The 13279-nt window shown below is 39.7% G+C and overlaps 1 protein-coding gene across 2 annotated transcripts in view; it reads left to right on the plus strand.

Annotated features, from left to right (window-relative positions):
• LOC103369474 (microtubule-actin cross-linking factor 1-like) overlaps positions 1-13279 on the plus strand; it is a 207424-nt gene that overhangs the window by 69974 nt on the left and 124171 nt on the right. The window lies entirely within an intron of this gene.

Raw genomic sequence — 13279 nt, forward strand, 5'->3', positions numbered from 1 at the left:
TTCAAGATTTCAAGTCCCCTCCTCTGTTTTAATATGCCTGAATAATTTCAGATAAATAAAACTGATAATTCAAACGATCTTTTATTGTGAAAGAAAAGCTTCTTCCTGTAACTCATGTAGTTTGCTGAACATAACTTTATTCGGATTGCTTACAATATTTTAGAGTGTAGTTCATGCACTGGTATCTCATGAATAAATAAAACACATTCTACTGCAACTAATTAATACTTCCATTGCTAAATAATTTATGTATTGTTTTCATCAATAATTAATTATCAATTAAATATAGATTAGAGCTAAAATGCCCATTACAAGTTCCCACGTCCCAAACTGGCATCGTCAAATGTTTTGTTTTGTCAGAAATCTGAAAGACTGATAAAATAATATTATAAAACTTGAAGTCTCAGAAAAATTTGACAACTAAATTTAAAGTTTGACGTAGCCAAACTACACTCAACTAATCAGCTGTCTGACATCTCTGAAAGTCAGTGAAGTAACTTAGTGATGTAATAGTGTGATGAAATTAAAGGACCCATTGAAAGACATTGACAGACTCAGAACTGTGATTTTGAATTCAGTTTATTTTTACTAAAGTACCGTTTGGAGGAGCCGTGTTGGACTCGTCACGTCAGCGCAGCAGCGTTTCAGTGACAGCTGATGCACTGGAGTGAGAATCAGCTCACAGAAGGCGGTGATGTTAAAATCAGAGGTTGCATGTGCACCGTGGAAGCCGTGAAATTGGCGCTGAGTGAATGACGGAGTGCCTTCTCCTTCACACGGCCTGCAAATAGCTGCTTGGTAGGGCGTCAGATTTGAGAGACTTTTAAAGCAGGGAGGGAGACTCGGCAGCTCTTTTCTTACTGCTGACAGTCATCAGATGCCAACGCCAGTCTGTAACTTCAGTTAGCTTACGCTGCTCTGCAGGGTGTGAGCAGGGTAGGAGGTTATCGCCACACAGACCAATACCTCTGAACGGATGGTAACCTTATCTACTGGACCAGCCGCTGTCATCTGTACAGAATTCTCTGAGCTATAAATGAATTGAGGAGTGATACAGAGAAAATGGCTGAATGTTGGCCAGTACGAACGGGTGTCAGCTTTCTGTCCTGGGTGGGATCGCTTTAGTTTCAACCGTAGTCGAAAGATAAAATAAAAGACTTGAGGTTGACTGAATGAGACAGATGGAGATGCAGAATAAAAGGACACCTTTACGCCCTCCTCTGTTCTCCAGCTCCCTCTTATCTGTATATTTCTTGGTTTCGTCTTCCTTCGTTCACCATCTGTAATCCTCGCGTCCTCCTCTCTCCTCTCTTCTCTCTCCAGCTGTTCAGGCCTTTTAATGGCTGCTTATTAATTACACTCTAATAAAAGGAGACGCATTCAGCTGCTCACTCGCTGACACTCTCTCTGTGTGTAGAAATCCTCTTTAACCGTGACCAAAGTTAATGATTTCTGCTTTTTAACAGAAGGTTATTTTTAGTAAAAACGGATCATGTAGTCCATCTCTAGTCTCATTTCTGTTCGTTCCTTGATGTGAAACCAGTTGATTGTGGTTAAATCTGACTTTCTCATTGTTTTTCACCTGTCTAAGGGTCATTTCATGAAAGAAAGACCCCCTCAGATTGTTTATGTACAATCATTTAAAAATATGTAATGAAGCTATGCTAAATTTTACCTAAACGCTATGACTGTTTTCAAAGTTAGAGGCCCTTGAAGTACGCAGAGGTGGATTGAAATTTCTCTCTTTTTATTCTCGTTTTCCTTAATTTTTTACAGTACAGGAGTAAGACACGTGGAATTGTCAAGGATCAAAACACGTTGGAGCTCTGTTAAAATCTGCGACAAAATCAATTTTATGTCACGATCTGAAGCCAGAAATCTGTTTTGTTCAGCACCATTTATCTATCATCAACTTAGAGTATAATTACCACGGGATGTATTTTTAAAAAATGAACCAGTTTAATGTCATTTATTAGTTTAATAGTCTTTTTCAAAACCATACAGTGAAACCCTGGTTTGGTATTTCAGTTTCCACTCACGTAGTCAGCTGTTTCTGTAGATTTTTCCATCTTGACCTCAACCTTTATTGGTCATAGTTGTCTCTAAATGAGGGGAAGCTTTGTCACTGTGTTCGTCTTTTTCACCTCCTCCTGTTGTCTATAATTCCTTTGTGCTTCCTTTCATTGTAACTGATGAATAACAACATTCATGTCTGTGAAAACTCGTCCAAGTCTTCCATTTATTTCTGGCAATGTGTGATGAAGCAAACACCGTCTGCACAACTCAGTGTAGATCATTTATTTATTGCTTTAAAACTGTCCTACTATGAATACTGTGAACAATATGTAAACTCTAACAGAGCAGCATAACAAGGAACTATACGGTATTATTTGTTTAAAGTAATGATATTGTTTAAAGAAGCACAAACACACTGTGAGGTTCTGACTTTGTGTTTTAAGATGAAGAACTTTTGGATGTTCTCAGTCATTTACATAATGTGCATTTTTCCATATTCTGTCTCCAGTGGTTGGTAATTGGATCAAAACGTACGACATCATCAGTGCTGATAACATGTTTAGTGAGACAGTGAGCAGCTTTGCTAAATGCTGCACCAACTTTTCCAACATCTTGAGTTTGACGTCGGCAGTGATTTCTCCGTGCCGTCAGGAGAATGTATTGATTCTAATTTTTTTCCTTCTTGAGGGTGGCCTCACATAACGCAACATAAAAGAGCAGAGCGGTTCCCTCTGACGATCGTTTTGTGCTGACTGTGGTTCTTTGAAGCCCGTCTTGTCTCTCATAAATATGAACGAGTGAATATTTAATATTCTCTCAGCCTGGGAATTCCCACCGACAGGCAAGCGTTTGACCAAGTAGTTCCCTCTCTCAGAATATTGGACTCGAGGACCCTGTTACAAACACATCTGCCTCATACGTGGAGTGACTATAAATTGCACAGAAAGGGGACGATGCAGTGTAGGATTTCAACCAAACCAACTGTAAATCAAGTAGTTTCTCACACATCAGTGTTTCAGGCAGGTTGATTTGTCACTGGGTAGCAGTGCTGCTTTAAATGCAGTGCTTATTTTTTTGTTGATTTTAGTTCACTGTTACATTAACACAACACTTACCTTAACTTCATGGAAAAGTCAATAAAGTGCTGAGTCATGTTGATGGTGTGTCTCATGTTTAGAGCTGTAGTTACCGAAGATGAACTTGGAATCTGAAATCATGCCTAAACTGTAAGAAAACAAACAAACAAACAAAAAAACCCAAAACAAATAATTATAAAAAATGTTGGAATACAGTTTTTTAATTTAATTTTTTTTGTATAACTTAAAATATAACTAAAATTCTTATTATATTTCATTTGTCTAAACTCAGATTTTACGAGATATTGCCTGTAATGGAACAAAACAGGGAAAATCTGTAAACTAGCAGTAAATTCTTCTTCTTCTTCTTCTAGTTTGATGCTGATAAATGTTTGATTTTTTTTTTTACAGCGTACTCTTCAACCAGTTGATTGGTTGCAGGAAAAAAAAACATATTTAGTTGAACTAAATCATCCACAGTGCACTGACTGCGCTCCAGCTGCTAGCCTAAAAGAATTATAAATCAATATAAACAGCTCGTATTTGCAGCACAGTAAATCACCTTCTCCAGGGTATTTTATATCGAAACGATAAGGAGCTGCGTTTTAACAAAATGCCTCCAAACAGACGACTCACGTTGAGCCGATTCCAAGTAAACTTTCAGTAAACGTTAAATAAGTTAGACCTCAAAGTGTCTATCAGGTTGGGCCAAATTTGTGAAGACAGGGGGGTCATCACAGGTATTGTGTTCCTCCTGCTGCCAAGAATAATGGATTATTCCTAGAAGGCTGCTGATTTAGCACTTTTCTCCGTATGACAGTCACACCAGCAGTATTCTGGATAGCAAGTCAACCAGCAGGCCGAGAATAGTGGAGAATACGTGACATATTAGCAACACACCCTCCTCAATTAGCACCCATCAAAAGGGAGAACCTGACATTTTTAGATGGCTGTCACGGGTTGTGTGACGCACACAGACGTCCTATATCTGGACGTGACTTAATGTGTGACTGAATGACAACTTTGTCCCGTCGCCAACAACTGTGCAATTCAACCTAAAGCGAGACACACGAACTAGAGAATGCACGCTGAACATTTGTGTAAATGTGGTTGTGCTGGTTTGTCGTCATGTGTAGAAATGTGGCTTCAGAGGCGCTTGTGTGACTGTGTGGAATGGTTTCTTTCTGTTGGTAATCTGTCCACGTTTTATAGTGATATCTGAGGGATCATGTGTACTATTGAATATACGTATTGCTGTTTAATTCTACTTCATTCTGGTACAGCGGTGTTCGAAAGGTTAGTTATCTGTTTTTTGAAACCCAAAACTAAGTTCTTTGAAAAAAAAGGCTAAATTTTGAGAATTTTTATGTTGTCAGACTTAAGAATTTTTACATTCTCACATTTAAAATAGTCTCAACTATGAAGCCATTTTATTGGTTCAATATCTTCAGACATTTGAATCATGGAGCCATTAAATTAGGTGAGGACAAAACTGTTTCCAGCAGACCCAAGTGATTTAATGGCTCCATTAGGGGTCAAATTTTTTGATTATTTGCCCCTTAAAATGGAAAAAAAAGTGCACAATTTGCAAACAAGAGCAGTTTTGGGACCGCAGAAGTATATAAATATGGATGCATCCATATTTCCCACTAAAAAAACATCTTTTGGTCGACACTTCACCAACTTCTGAGGCCTCGAACATCGTGTGAAGTTGATATGTGGCGAGTATTGCAAGACAAGGTTCCAGCTTTTTGCTATTTTGACATAAAAACGGTGATGTGGACTCATTGGTAGGAGAATAAAAAAAGAGTGTTCATAGCAGTCTGGATGTTGTCATTATAGGTGGTAAGTTCCTTCCATGTCGTCTTCATGTTCATTCCCAAACATACTTCAACATAATTCTCAGGTCTGAAAACATCTGAAATTCTAAATATCCAGCTGAAATGTTATAATGAGTGAACTCTGAACACATCTGCAGCAACACATTTCCTGAATTCTGTCTGATTTCACAAACTGGCATTAAAATACGTGCAGAACGCCATGATGTGCATCCCGTCGGCTCTGTGGATGTGATGTGGTGGGAGTCTGTAGACGCCGTAGTGTGTGTCGGTTCCTCAGACTCGTCTCCTCACAAACTGAAACTCTGTCTGCATCTTTGTCTGTTTCCGTCTCTGAATCTTTGATCTTATTTTTTCCTCCTCTCTCTCCTCTTCTGTCATGCATCAACATATTGTGTTTTCTCTCCATCTTCCTGCCAGTGTTACTTCTCCAACTCCATCATTGCTTTTCCCTCCCACTCATTCGTTCCCACTCTCTGTCTCTCATACACATTATAAACTCCATTTCAGCTCCTCGCCCACCTCCTCTCCAGCTCCCCATTGATATTCAGGCCTGTGTGTGTGTGTGTGTGTGTGTGTGTGTGTGTGTTTTTACTGGTTTTATTTTAGAACCGCCTCTACGTTCCTGCTCAGCTCTGACCTGTCTGTGCAGCTAAATCACACGTAGCTTTTTCTGAAACACAGCGATAACATCATTACAACATTCATAGAAATTAGTATTTAGTAAAATACTAACATTGGAAGGAAGCGACAAACAAATGTGTGTGTGTGTGTGTTTTTTTTTTTGTTGCTGTCTTTACTGTGTTTTTTTTCTTTTTCCTTGAATTTTCTGTTTTTAAATCTGAGGATCTCTGGTGCTCTCTTTTTTTTTTTTTGTCACCTATTTTGGTTTGCTGCTCATAAAGTCTGTTCTGTTAACGAAGAACAAAGTGAACAGATGCGCCTCACCCACATTAACTTCCACTCACTGCTTTGTTCTGTCTTTTGCTTTTCATTCCAGTCTCCGTTTATGCTGTTAAAGAGAAGGTGAATAGTCAAAATAGAAATTATGGAAATCTTCTACTGCACGTAAAACGGTTTCAAATTTGAATCTATAGTTGAATTGTTTAAAAAAAATGTTTATAATAATTGAATTAACAAATTGAATAATGGCTAAAATGTTGTAAATCAAACCACCGTCGCAACAGCTGTCAGAAAAATCACAAATCATTTATTACTGCATTCAATTGTGAAAATGAATATTAGATTGTTGGAAAAGACGCCCCACTGTGAGCGTCTGTGTTGCAGCTTCTTGTGTGCATCTGAGCAAAAGGATCAAAAACGAAACGTAGGTCGAGCTAAATGGAGCGAGCAGGTCAACAGTAGCCAAAGCGACCTGCACCCCGTTTGGAAAAACTCTGGATTCTGACCAGGAAAGGCAAACTTAAAGATTATTCCTCTTATTCCAGCAGCAGCAGCCTGAGGACACAACATATGCACCCATATGATCATTAGTCGTGTCTCTTGTTGTGTCGCTTTGCCTTCTTATGGACATAATGCACAAACGTAAGCATTCAAATGGACAAACTGATTTCGACAGCGCTACAGGTAACTGTACAAAATCAAGATTTTTACATTTAAACCTCCACATTGACAGTTCAGATTGATTTAAGAGCCAGGTTGTAAAGTGGACGTGTGTTTCTATAAAAATGTCTGCAACCTAGATTCGCTGCAGGCTGCACCTGATGCCATGTTGTGGCTCATCTAATGGTCTGTGGGTGGACGTGTTGAGACCCGATCAGATGTTTGAGGTTTAGGACTTTTAGCTCCAGCCTCTCCCTGACATGTTGTGGTTTATTAAAGTCTATTTAAGATCCACACACATGCACATAAGACATGAAGTTATATATAATGTAAGTGGGTATTTTATATATATGACGTGTAGGATAAGGTCAGTAATGAACGATGTTGTAGGGCAGGGGTGTCAATCTCAAAAACACAGTGGGCCAAAATTTAAAACCTGAACAAAGTTGCGGGCCAACATTGAACAAATGAACCTTTTAATATGGACCGAAACAAAGTTTGCTTTAACATTGAATGTGGAACAAGCAACGCTTATTACCAAACATTATATATAAGTTAATAGTGGAGACATGCAAAATCAAATTATAAATAAAAAAACACATCAATGGCACAGTGACAGGTGTAGTGTGAAGTCACTATGCCTACTGTCACAGAGGAGAGGGAGTTTCTGGGTCCTGTCCTGATTGACGTGCCAAAACAACAACAGGGCATTATGGGATTTGTAGTATTAGCGGTGAATGCGCTGTACAGTACAATACCGGGGGCAGCTCTAGCAGTCATTTGGTATTGTCTCGCGGGCCAAATATAATTACAAAGCGGGCCAAATTTGGTCCGCGGGCCAGAGTTTGACACCCCTGTTGTAGGGTCTAAAACCTAACATTTAAATTTGTTTGGTAATATTATTTTCTCTGTTGGAAGCAGAGGCTCAGTGTGCGTTGTCTTAAACATGCCGTATAAATATCATGACTTGACCGTCTCATATTATGGTCTGCACTGTTTGCCTCTTGTTGGAACAAATACTTTTACTGGAATTTAATGCAGACGTGATGCAGTTTTAACACGGGAGCCACAATCACAATCTGCTTTCTTCATGTGTGACCCTCCTTCTGTTGTTTCAGCTTATCTCGGTGTTTACCTCCTCGGCACTGCGTCGGGCCTTTTGTCTGACGCCGCCTTTATCTTTTCTCCTGCACTTCACATTGATATCTCTTTTTTTTTTTTCTTTTCTCTGCATCACTTGGCATTTTTATTTCTGTCTCAGCTTTTGTTAGCGTCCCTTTATTCCTCACCTGTTCTTTCATTTTCTGCCACCCCTTCTTCTACTCGCCTCTTTGCCTCGTTTACGCCTTCAAGTGAGGATTTTTCACAGATACAGACGAACCTCCTTTCCGTCCTCTGACTGTAGAATATCTGCTGCTGCCACACAGTCATGCCTCTTATTTTTATCCTCTCCTCTCATTATTTCTTAAAAATAAATTGTGCCTCTCAGACTTGTGAGACACTTGGGAGTTCAACTCGGTGACATAACAAGCTGCTGATGGATTGTGCTGCAGCCGAATAGTAGTTTCACACAATGAGATCATAAATATTTATAACGGCTTCTTTCATCGCAGAGGTTCATAAGAGCATCACTAACAGGACTCAAAACGTGTTTAAGTCTTATAGCAGCAAATGTGCGACAGTCCCGAGACGTTGTGTAAACCGTCAGTCATGAAGAATGAGCAGAAAAGGCGACTTAATCAGCAGTGAGTGCGCTTTGCTTTGGTAAAACAGAATCACTTTGATCTGGTGCGATATGACGAATCAGGTGACACGGCTCGGACCAGGTGGGAAACACGAAGACAGAAGGTCGGCTCAGACATGAACGGACCAAAGGTGGCTTTTTAATCGCCCTGAACAGATTTGAAGAGATTAACAGGCTTCATGGGAACTTCTGAGAGTGTGTAATGATGCGTTTATTTAATTCAGCGTCCACTCATTGAGTCATGAGTCCGACACAGAAATCAGCTTCTACTTTCATAAATGAACTGCAGCTAATGGCTATTTTCACTCCCGATTCATCTGTTGGTTATTTTCTTGACGCATCAATCAGCTGTTTTATTTATAAAATCTCAGAAAAGCGTGAAAAATGTTGATCAGTGTTCCACAAAGCTCTAAAGGACATGTCCAGTTTATTATTAGAGGAGTAAAAATAATAGAAAATATTCACATTTAAGGAGCTGAAATCAGAAAATGACCACACTTTCACTTCAGTTTTCCTAATTGTCCTCTGATAGTTAAATACTGATTAATTGATTATCAAAATAATGGACAACTGATCACGTTAGTGTACTACTTTAAAAAGCACTGCCACTGCAAATGATGCAAAAGGCGAATGTTGGCAGAAAACTGCTCAGTTTAAGTGATAATAATTATTATTAATCATTATTTTTATCAGGACAGATGTACACAAGAGGTCTGAAACTTTTAACTTCATTTAAACACAATAGGTCTGACATTGTCACATTATGAAGGACATGAAGAAATCAATCATTTTTGGCCAAATTAAAGTGAAATTAACGTTATTGATGGTATGTTCCGTGTGAGAAATACCATTAGACTGATCAGTTTCTATTAGCTGCACTACCAGCAGTGTAAAATGGACTTTACAGGAAATCAGGACCAACCATAAAAACATATTTATGCATTTTTTATAACTCAGTAAATGTGGGATCTTGTGGCAACACATCCAGTTTTCCTGCTGGAACTGCTTCATTCGGTGCAATTAATAAGATCCAGCTAAACAGTTTTGCAGATTTTTCTTCAGCCGAGAATCCGTATCGCTTGAAGAAAAGCGATTTAAATCCCAAACTCTGCAGCATAAGTGACTTTGTGATCTTGCAGGTTGAAGAGCGCCTCCTTCGTGACACTAAAAACCTCGCTGCTGCATTAATCTCACTCTATCGTGCACTCCTCTGTAGCTTTATATATTTATACGAAGCCCTGATTGGAACGTCTGGATTAACTTTGGCTTTGCTGAAGCGTGACTCCACATTGTTCTGTAATTCTCCGTTCCTGGCTTTTGTTTTCTTTTTCCTGTCAGCAGCGATCAGCGTTGTTCCTACTGTACACGGTCCTGTCTCTGCTGCAGCTGACCTACATGTATCTGCAGAAATCTGTTTCTCTTCTGCCTCCCTTCCCCCCCTCAGTGTGTTGAAGATGAGATACAAAGCGCTTGGACACCTCTGGAGAGAATCACACTGCCTTCACCTTCTGACTTAGTTATTCTATATGTTCTCCGTCTTTGTAGTGCAGTTTGTCAGCCTCCCCCCTCTCTTGTGACAGTGCTTAGACCAGCTCACCTCCCTCATGAATGCTCCTTTGTTTCGTATGAGCGTCTCTCAGCTAACAGAGGCTCAGAGTTGTTTCACCTCCTCACCCTTCAACACATCACACTGTCCACACACTCATCCATCCAGCATGCCGCTTTCCCATCTCCTCCTCCCGGCATCCTCCTTCTTCTTCTTCTTCCCCTCTCACTGAGTCACTTTTCAGGCGGCGTCCTTTTCATTAAAGGCGACTGGATTTAGGCGTCACGTCCCCCCAGAGAGGCAATTTGTGTTGCTGTGAAGCTCATGAATAGCTGCGAAACACTGATGTCTGGCCTCCTGCTGCAATTTATCCTGATTTAGACAGAAAGGAAGACTGCAGACGCAGAGAAATGACGGAAGTGTACGCGTTAGAGCGCGATGAGGATGATGAAGCTGTGTGCTGTCACCTTCATTAAACTGATAGTACACTGGCTTTAGAACATCTTCAAGGCTTTAAGTGGGTGAGCACAATGTTGGATCTTTCCAGAAATCTGTTATGCAGATATTTAGCTGTTTATTTTGGCTCATCTTGATATATAATAAAGACATTTTTTCTGTCTAATTGCAGAGAACATCAGGTCTCTTGTGTTGTGGAATTAGCATATCGTTATTCCTACTCTGATCACGGTTCTCCACTGGCAGATGCACACATTAAACACAACGCTTTTTAAATGTTCACTGGGCAAAATATCTTCAACTTGCATTTAAAACAAGTCGTCTTTCTTTTCATGTAACCTTTTTTTTAAAATCAGAATTGTGAATGAGTATCATTTGCCTGTCATTGGTAGTTTTAGGCCGATGTAGATATTTATGTGTCAAGGTTCAATAGACCGATGATATTATCCTGCATCCTCAAGGGTTTCTTATAAAGGTTGAAACAAGTGTGCTAAAATGTTAGACTGGTGTGTGTGGGAATTATTAATCCTGGTAAATTTACAAAACTAGCATCTACTTTTATCATATGTTTAGTTGATAAATCCTCAATAATGCAGTTTCTCACAGCAGTCAGCACTACCACAGTGCTGTGACTGTAGTTTATGATTTAACTCTTACATTTACCTTGTAGATATTTTCTATAATCAAATGTTTGACTAAAACTACTGTTACCTTGTTTGACAAATGAGCTAACAAGGATAAACGTTGCTCCGATGGTTCCAACTGATGCTGTTTTCAACAAACACAGAATCGCCTGAAACATTGACGTTCTCTGTACGTTGTCTCTGCGTTGGTTGTTCATTTCTTCTGTGTAGAGTGAACTCTTTCGTCTTCTAGACAGCAGCGAAGGCCCGATATCATCTGGATTGTGTGTTTGTTGATGAACTCCATCTCTGGTTTGTGGTGTTTCGCTTCAGCTGCTGGAAGAGAAACTGTTTGCAGTTATAAAGAATTGGCATTAGACATGCGTACACACACACACACACACACACACATACACACACACTCAGAATCAGAGTGACACAAAACAAATCAATTTCAGTTCAAGTGCTGTAATCGTATCTCGGCTCCTTGACTTCCACTTGAAGTCGTCCTACAGCACACAGAGCAGCTGAATGCTGAACTGACTGAAGTGTTGTTTTTATCTTTACAGTCGAGCTGAAGGGTTTAGTTGAACATGTGAATGACTGACTCCTGCAGCAGTTTACTGTAGTTGATTCGTACAGTACTTCATGTCATTTTTATCAGCAACAATCCCAAAGAAACTAGTTGCAGCTTCTCAAACATGCATGTTTCCTGATCTTCACATTCACCTGTTTTCTTAGTTTCTGACATTTGAGTTTTGGACTGTTGGGTGGACAAAACATGTCTTGTATTTAGGAACATTGTGATGTGCATTTTTCACTACTTTCAGACATTTTAAATTCCAATCAAAGTGCAGAATTATCACATCTACGTATAACCGATGACTATTTTTTTAAACAATGTCATCATGATAGCTTAACTAGTATTCAAAGTGACTATGATAAAATTTAAGCATAAACGTTTGCTCTCGACTTCGGGATTTGTGACTAAATACTTTCGTCTCAATTCGAGGCCTCCTCATGAGATTTTCTAGAAACTTCTGCTGCATCTCACAGACCTCACCAATGAGTGAATTAGCGTATGTATCATCACTTCGCTGCACGGCTAAACTGATAATCACGATTATTTATCACAGTTGTTACAGTATTTTTACTGCACTTTCACAGTTAAATACACAGACGGCTGCTTTTGCTTCCATGTTGGGCTACATTTCCTGCTAATTTACAAATCTTTGCATCAAAATAAGCCTTAAAATAACCCTGTGTTACTTGCTGAACACCTGCCTATACATACACATTGTAATTTACAGATGTTCCCTCAATGCCTCACATGCGTGCATTTAGGGAGCTACTTTAAACACCAGCTCGGTGGCTGTGCACAGAGAAGCCTCCAGTCTCCTCTACTGGTGACAGATGTATAACCAAAAATGACTTTAAAACAAGTGAAATGAGGCTAATGTCAGATTTAACAAAGTTAAACCAAATAATTTCATCTAGAGGGTCTGTTTTCTATGTACAGCACATTTTAAACCGCAGTATTACAGTTGTTTATGTTTATTTAATTATAAGATGTTAAAATAATAATATTCAATGAACTGTGCCGCTCTAGGTTTTAGCTCATGTGATGAAATCTGATTAAGCGTTATTGTCTGATAAGAGCTGTGAGATCAGGTTATGTGCTCCAGAAAGCTGGTGAAGTGGAGGTTCTAGTGTTTACAGTAACTGTAAAACCAGCTTCTTGTTTTGTGGCCGATGTTATATTTAACATTTTTCAGATATGAGATCTAACCAGAGTGTTTGTGTCTGTTTTCTCTTCCATGTTGCTGCTGCTGCTCCTGCTGGCTTCCTCTTACAAAGGTAAATACATCCATTCACCTTCTCCATGTTCCTTTATGCTGAAACTGCTGCTCATCTTTTATTGATTTTGGAAAAATGTGCTTCCCGGCTGCTATTTTTCCCGTTTTCCAAAGGTCCGTTCTTTTATTTCGTGGCTTGAATTTTTTAAAGCTATTCCCTTGTGTTGAGTTCATGGACGGGCTGCGGTTATGTGACTCACATAAACAACAGGAATCTACCTTTTGCTTTAGCTTTTCCTCTCTAGACAAGTGCGCATTTTCTCCGTCAGTTGTTTCTTGGTGTTCTTGTGCTGTGTTTTGCTGTTTTAAAGTGAACCGTTCACACCTCTGAATCCGTCCGGGTTGCCAGGACTTGTCCAGTTTAATCCCTAAGAACGAGTGTAAAAGCTGCAAAAACATGCCAGCAGCTTCATGCTGTCCCGTCGCCGTGGTTACCGGTCACGCCACCTCCCCGTCTGGCCCGGTGTGTGACGGCCCGAAGGAAAAAGTGCGTGTGTGAAGCGGTGTTTCTTGCCTTTGATGGCTGCTGTTGACGGGGTCATGTGAAAGAAGAGAGTCCCG

Source organism: Stegastes partitus, unplaced genomic scaffold, assembly GCF_000690725.1.
Source record: "Stegastes partitus isolate 25-593 unplaced genomic scaffold, Stegastes_partitus-1.0.2 Scaffold1293, whole genome shotgun sequence".
Lineage (NCBI taxonomy): Eukaryota > Metazoa > Chordata > Actinopteri > Pomacentridae > Stegastes > Stegastes partitus.